The 8,463-nt window shown below is 33.7% G+C and overlaps 1 pseudogene; it reads right to left on the bottom strand.

Annotated features, from left to right (window-relative positions):
- Positions 1 to 249: 249 nt before the first annotated feature.
- LOC114035997 lies at positions 250 to 659 on the bottom strand (annotated as a pseudogene).
- Between the last annotated feature and the right edge of the window lie 7,804 nt (positions 660 to 8,463).

Below are 8,463 nucleotides of genomic sequence, written 5' to 3' on the forward strand. Positions count from 1 at the left end.
CTTTGCTAATTTTTTTTTCAAATGAGGTCACAAAGGGTCAGACACAACTGAATTTGAGGCTTGTGCTGTTTCAACACAAACTTCTGTCAGATGCAGCTAGTCTAACTTCCAAAACACCATGCACAACACACTCAGATAGTGATGCAACCACCAACACAGTGTCCACCCACCATGGTCTTGCAGGCTTATATTTGATATTTGGAGTGTTTTGAGGGGGCTGGGAAGAGGAAGCATGAATAATATCAGAAATCAGAGTGAGTAAGAAGCAGCATGGGTACCATGGGAAAAGAGGGTTCCGTCAAAGTTGTTCAGCACTAGCCTGAACATGCCATTGGTGCATACTCATATATCAAGGGGATGTTCACTAGTAGAAATACCTGGTAGTATCCAATGATGGGGTCTTCATAGTACTGAGCATACAGCTGCCAAGGGTGGACTGGTGGTCCTGAGCTGTGATGGTGTGTTGTATTTTCTTACATGGAAAACTAGACAATTTCTCCATGATGGCTACTTTATGTTGGAAGTTATGCCCTTCCCATGTAAGGAAAGATGCATCTATATATATATTTCTGCTAACTAGGATCTGTCATTATCAAATAATGGTAGTAATGTTGCACAAAGCTGGATCTAATCTGTTCCCAAATCAGCTTGTCTCCCATTTTGGATGCTCACCTATCAGTAAAAACTGTAAAATGGCAGCATTGAATTAGAAGATATTTAAGTTCTTCAGCTCTGTAATTAATACTAGTTTTCTGGGAAAACACTGTAGGGTGAAGTCTGACAGGCTAGCATGATGGCAGCAGTGGCATGGTCCTGGATTGATTGTCACTCTCCTCCCCCTCCACATACATACCTCCTACCTTCCCTCTCCCTTCCCAAGCCCTAAACCATTCTTTATTTTGTTAAATAGTTATGAGTTCAAGTTGTGAGGATTGAAAAAAAAGCAAATGTCCTCTATCACAAGGAGGATATTGTATTTTCAGGAATTTACAATTGTTAATAAGTATGTGCTTCTTTAGATTTTTTTTTAAATCAAACTCAGTTCTTATATATATATTTATGGATATACTTATGAATGTCTGTGAAGGCAAATGCATGTGATATACGTGTGTATATACACAAACACATATACACACATTTGTATTTGTATGTATATGTATATATGTATATAGATACATGTATGTATGCATATATATAAAATGCATGCACACATATTCATACACATTCCTGTGTGCATTGCATGTATAATAGATGATCATATCTTGCCCTCTCACCTCTCCTAATTATCCTTTTACTTTAATCTTGGGGTTTTGAGGATTTCAAGAGAAAGTACAGTAATTGTCAAAGGAATTTCTCATGAATTTGGAAAACAAAAAAGACTGATGGTCCTTCTCCTGGGAGTCTCTGGGTGTGTGGGAAGAATGGGCAATGTCAGGAAGCCAAGTAATGGTATAGAGGACATGAATCCTGTTGCAATAAATAGTTTTGGCTTCCTGTTTTCTTCAAGGTAGGTGCTATTGTCATTCTCAGTAAATAGATAAGGAAACTGAGGCTCAGAGACTCTAAATGACATGTCAAAGGTCAAACAACTAATCAATGTCAGAGGCAGGAGAGAGTCAAACCTTGGTATTCCTGACTCTATGCTTATCATTTTTTCCAAAGGTCTTTGTTGTCTCCACATGATTATAAGATAAACTCTGTCAAGTTCTTAAAGCTTATGGATATCTGATTTTACAAAAAAAGAAAAGGTGAAGTCTCAATATGCAAAATGTCAACACAATTTAAAGAGCTGAAAGCAAACCTACTTTGATCTCCCAATACTCAGTCTTGGTCAGAGCCCTCTGAGTCACACACGCACTGATTTCATTCTCACACCTATATCATTAATTTGTTCTCTGGTGTGAAGACATTAATGCTTTCTTGGCACATACGCAAGCATTCAGAGTAAATGGTCAGCTCTGTTAAAACAGTGTTTATTTCACATTTTGTGTAAAATTAAGTACTGCAAATAGCATCTGAAACTACAGACTAAGTAATGATTTTTATGTGTGATGTAAAAAGAAGCCATTATCACTAGTGTTAACTTCTATAAATGAAAAGAAGGGACAAAAGATAAAACATGGAATAAAAAAAAGATGATTGAACCAGGGTTCATTTCATCCTGAGAACCTATAGTATAGGTTCTATAGCAAATCCTTTTATTAAGGGGATTAGTTCTATGGAGTTTGGATTCAGTCAAAGGGCCATGCTTGAGGACCTAGAGGGCCACATGTGGCCTCAAGGCTGCAGGTTCCCCACCCCTGAACACATTGTATTCAAATTTCATATTTTTTTTTCCCTTGAGAGATAGTGTTTCAGTCAGAAGGCTTTCATCTCAGCTCTTACTTTCTAGTCTCTCTACAATTTCTAAGCCTTAATCTCTATACATAAAAAGTCAGACTATTAATTTTTACACCTCACCTCCTAAGGTTATTTAAGAATATAAAACTTTATAAATAAAGTAGAACATGAATTAAAGTGGGATTATTTTTGCATATTTGTTGTTGTTTCAACTAGACCTGCAATTGCATTGATATAGGCAGCTTCCAGGGATAAACATCTTATGACAATGCAAATCAGCATATTCTCTGAAATTTACAACATTCAAGAATTTCCTAGGACATTGAAAAATTAAATAATTCAGCCAAGGTCACAATTCAGTACATACAAGATTTGAACTCAGAACTTTGAGCTTCATGGTCAGTTCTCTCGATATTTCACAAATATAATGAGTAAAATTATTTATAAGACTATGAATATCAGCAATTATGGGTTTACTTATTAAGTAATCCTGCCAGTTGCAACTGGCAGGCAATTAATAGTAAATGCCTCCTGTCTCATCTTCTCATTTCTCAAAAGAGGAATCTAAGGCCCAAAGAGGGAGAATGACTTGCTTGCTAATACACAACTAAGAAGTGACAGAGCAAGCAACCAGATCCTGAACTGCCAACTCCAAATTCACATCTCCTGACAGTATTCTGTTCTGAGGTCATGGGAGACGAGTATAAGATAAATAGAAAGAGTTATGAAGGGCTTTTCATGTTACCGTTGCTGTTCAGTTATCTTTCAGTCATGTCAAACTCTTTGTGATCCTATTTGGGGTTTTCTTGGCAAAGGTACTAAAATAGTTTGTCATTTACTTCTTCAGCTTATTTTACAGAACAGGAAACTGAGGCAAATGGGGTTAACTGACTTGCTCAGGGTCACACAGTTATTAAGTATCTGAGGCCAGATTTGAATTCAGGTCTTCCTGACTTCAGATGCAGTGCTCTATCCAGTGCCATAGAGCTGCCCCTTTCATATTACTACAGATTCATTGTTTGTTTAATTGTCTTATTTTTAAGAGAGAGACTGTGCTTTTAAAAAGGGCAAGGAAACTAAAAATATCTAAAGTGTGAACCTGTTAGAGATGTTTAGCACTGAGGGAGTTAAATTAGTGTTGAGCACTGCGTGTAGCTTTCATCACTATTCTAGCAGTCATGCACTATGAAAGTAAAAATATTGAAGCAACCTTTTCAATTGGCTTTAACTGATGTAAGCATGCATGAAATAGCTTGCAATTTGCTTCCTGGAATATCAAAGATTAAATTCACTTAAGGACTTTGCTTTTTTTCTTTTAATCACTTCATATTTTGAGAGGTCATTTAAGAAACATTGTTATGCCTTCCTATATTTTTTATAATACATGTGACATCCATGTCAAACAGAAACTCTCATAACTAATAATAATATCAAGGTAGCCATCATGAAATAGGACATTAAACAGGATCATTATATTAAGCCAAAACCACGGTGACTCCTAGCAACATAGACAGAACTGGAAGGAACCTAACAGATCACATAACTTTGTCTTATTTTACAGAGAATGAAAATGTCACCCACAGAGAAGAGAAGACTCAACTAAGTGTCCAGAGGTGACTAATGAAAGAGCTGGGATTGAAACTCGGATCCTTGGAGTCAAAAGCTGGCACTCTTTCTACTGTTAATTACTACACACACACACACACACACACACCTATATTCATATGCATATGTTTATATATACATTTACACATGTATGTGTACTTATGCATTCATGAGGATTTAATATATGATATGAGATGATGCAATGTGACATATAAAATAGCATAATGTAATAAAATAATATAATATGACATAAAACAATGTCTTTTGTTATGATATAATATAATGTAAGGTCATGTAATATAATTATGATATAATACAATACAATACAATACATACCAAAAAGAAGGGAAAAAATCTTATTGGCCCTTTTGTTAATCTACCGCCAATCAACTTTCTTACCCTTATATCCCATAACTCCCCTATATAAACAATCTGGTCAATTTGTTATTATTATAATAGGCTTTTATTTTTTTTAATTGGGATATAATAAAATAGCATTGTTAGTCAGCCTTTCACTATTTTTAATCAATAACAGGTATATAAAAATTAGCCTTGTTTATACTGCTTCCATCATGTTAAAAGGTTTTTAAAAAATTATTATTATTATTATTATTATTGTTATTATTATTATTATTTTGGCTAGGCAATGGGGTTAAGTGACTTGCCCAGGTCACAGAGCTAGTAAGTGTCAAATGTGAGAGGCTGGATTTGAACTCAAGTCCTCCTAACCTCCAGGGCCAATGCTCTATCCATTGCACCACCAGTATTTATTTTTTTTTAATAATTCTACTCCTGTGGCCTGAAGGCTGGCTTATTAGTGCCTGAAATATTGCCAAGGATGCTGATTTTTTTGTAGATATCAATCACCTCATGCTGAAAAAGATAGACTCTGTTCAATATGGGTCATTTTTCACCTACTGATATACCAATCCATTTCTCATCTACCAAACACATGTGACCTGGCCTCTGAGTTTGGTCTAAAATAATATTACAAACTTGAATTCCCTGTCCTTTTCCTTTCCACCTATCCAAATCACATTCATCACCAAAACCCAGGTTAAATCCTAATTGGTAAAGTAATAGTTTGTCATCTCACCATTAAAAAATTATAGATTTTTCTCATCTGACTCTTGGTTTAATACTCTATTTCTTAACCCTTGCAGAAACCTGGCTTCTTTCTGACAATATTCATTAATAGTTGTCTTGTCCTGCAAAAGGGAGGGGGAAGGAAGGGAGGAAAGAAATCGTAAGGGTAAAGGGGAAGAAAAGGAAGGAGGCTAATAGAAGGGACTGAGGGAGACAGTGGTCAAAAGCAAAACACTAGAGAGGAGGGAAAGGGAGAAAAGAGAAAGAAAAACATAAACACTGAGGATATAGGATGAAAAGAAAGACACAGTAATCATAACTGTCAATGTGAAGGGGATGAACTCTCCCATAAAATGGAAGCAGATAGCAAATTGGAATAAAAACTATAATCCTACAATATATTGTTTACTAGAATCACATTTGAAACAGAGGGACACACACAGAGTAAAGGTAAAACGCTGATGTAGAATATATTATGCTTCAGCTGAAATAAAAAAAAAAGCAGGGGTGGCAATCCTGATCTCAGACAAAGCAAAAGCAAAAATAGATCTTCTCAAAAGAGATAAAGAAGGAAACTACGTCTTGCTAAAAAGGCACCATAGACAATGAAGTAATATCATTACTAAACACATATGCACCAAATGGTATAGCATCTAAATTCTTAGAGGAGAAGTCCAGGGAGTTACTGGAAGAAATAGAGAGCAAAACAATACTAGTAGGGACCTCCCCACTACTGAATACTGAATACTGAATACTGAAAACCAAAGGGGAGATTAATAAAATTAAAATTAAGAAATCTGTTGAGCTAATAAATAAAACTCAGAGTTGATTTTATGAAAAAATCAATAAAACAGATAAAACTTTGGTTAATTTAATTAAAAAAAGAAAGAAGAAAACCAAATTACCAGTATCAAGAATGAAAGTGGTGAATCCACCACCAAGGAAGAGGAAATTAAAACAATAATGAGGAACTATTTTGCCCAACTGTATGCCAATAAATTTGGCAATCTTAGTGAAATGGGTGAATATTTACAAAAATATAAATTGCCCTGATTAACATAAGAGGAAGTAAAATACTTAAATAAGCCCATCTCAGAAAAAGAAATTGAAAAAATCATTGATGAACTCCCTAGGAAAAAATCTCCAGGGCCAGATGGATTTACAAGTGAATTCTTTCAAACATTCAAAGAACAATTATTTCCAATGCTATAGACTATTTGGGAAAATAGGTGAAGAAGGAGTCTTACCAAATTCTTTTTATGATACAAACATGGTGCTGATACCTAAAAAACCAGGAAGAGTCAAAATAGAGAAAGAAAATTATAGACCAATTTCTCTAATGAATATAGATGCAAAATTTTTAAATAAAGTATTAACAAATAGATTACAGCAACTTATTACAAGAATAATTCACCATGACCAGGTAGAATTTATACCAGGAATGCAGAGCTGGTTCAATATTAGGAAAACTATCAGCATGATTGATCACATCAACAACAAAATTAACAGAAATCACATGGTCATCTGAATAGATGCAGAAAAACTTTTAACAAAATACAAACCTATTCCTATTAAAAACACTAGAGAGCATAGCTATAAATGAAGTTTTCCCTAAAATAAGTAGCACCTTCCTAAAACCTTCATCAAGCATCATATGTAATGGGGACAAGCTAGAAGCATTTCTAATAAGATTGGGGTTGAAGGAAAGATGTCCATTATCACCATTCTTGTTCAATATGGTACTGGAAAGGTTAGCTTTAGCAATAAATGAAGAAAAAGAAATTGAAGGTATTAGAATAGGCAAAGAAGAAACAAAGCTATCACTCTTTGCAGATGATATGATGTTTCTTTTTTAATTAATTGATAAAAATAATTAATAAAAAATCCTGTTTTTCATTGCACATATTAAGAGAACTGTGCTATTGTTACAAAATCAATATATTACAGATATTTCAAAAGTATATTTTATGCTAAAAAATCATAACATCGACCTTTATTATTGTGGGAGAGGTGGTAATACTCATGCAATTCCCCATATTAGTCATCTGATTTTAATTTTCAAATTTCATAAACATTGTTTCTAAATAAACACCCAAAATGTATACTTTGGGAATTTCAAAAAGTACAATTAAAATTTACCTTTCTCATCTAATTATTTTCAACTTTCATTTCCCCCTTCTAAACTGTACATTCTTCTTAGGTTTCCAAATACAATCCATCTGTTAAAAGTTAGAAAGAAAGAAAGAAACCGAGAGTTCTCCAATTTCTGCTAAACTCAGTGTTCTCAATTCTGTAGAGGGCTGTCAAAGTTTGATTAAAAAAAAAACCAAGAATTAATATTCATTCTATCAGATGAACAGTGAAACTCCCTAAGTTTCTCCATTTATGAACTGCTTTCATCAAATTTGAAAGAAGTGAAAATATATATAGTTGATATTACTCAATTCTACTTTCTGCACTCACTTCTTTCATCAATATTATACCAATTTCCTCCACTGCTTGACAATGCTTTATTGTAGCTGTTCCAGAGTAGTCCTTGGCAATAATGAATACTACAGACATATTGTGTCCCATTTTGAAATCTGTTTTTATTTTCTAAAATGTAAACTTGGAACTCTGAAATTCACATTGAGCTTTCTTGTCACTTGATGACTACATAATATATTATAGTTAATGAAGCATTGGGGCTAAGGTGGTTGATGGCATAAGTACCTGTAAAGTTTCTTATAAAGAAACAACTCTGGGCTGTGAAACAATTAGTTATTAATAAACAGCTAAACAAAAATATTTTTGTAATGCTTTTCAAATAGAATGTATTCTCGTTGATTTTCCTGGTGACTTAGAATTCATAATGTTGCATTGAGGAATACCTCTTCACAAATAGCTGTATGTATATATGTGTATGTACATACCAGCTGTGGATATATTCTGTCAAGTATGTTTTATGAGCCTTCTCATAGGTCCCATGGATAGATTTCAATGAGGTCTGTAAAATTGTACAGGATTTAAAAAAAAAAAACTAACATTAAACTGAAATTTCCTTTAATTATTTAAAATGTATTACCAAAGGGATCCATGACATTAAAAAAAAAGATTAAGACTCCCTGGAATAGATAATGTTTAGCTCTAGCTTTCTATAAAACTCTATAATCTGGTGCAGGTCAGAACCAATGAAAGAAATATCTCTTCAGGATTATTAAGTTTGGAATTTCTGAATGAAATCTTTGGATACACTATAAGTATTCAATGAATGCTTAGTTAGTATTTGTGTAAGTACTTTATTAAAAGAAAAAACATATTTTTACAATCTGGCTTAGTACATAAAACTAAATTACTCATAAATCTCAGCTCCTTTTAGAAGAAGTTTTCTCTTTTTGTTTGTTTTATTTTGTTTTCTGACCCAGGATATGTTTAAAGCCTTACAGCTTATCA

The sequence above is a fragment of the Vombatus ursinus genome, unplaced genomic scaffold (assembly GCF_900497805.2).
Source record: "Vombatus ursinus unplaced genomic scaffold, bare-nosed wombat genome assembly UNPS02009573.1, whole genome shotgun sequence".
Taxonomy (NCBI): Eukaryota; Metazoa; Chordata; class Mammalia; order Diprotodontia; family Vombatidae; genus Vombatus; species Vombatus ursinus.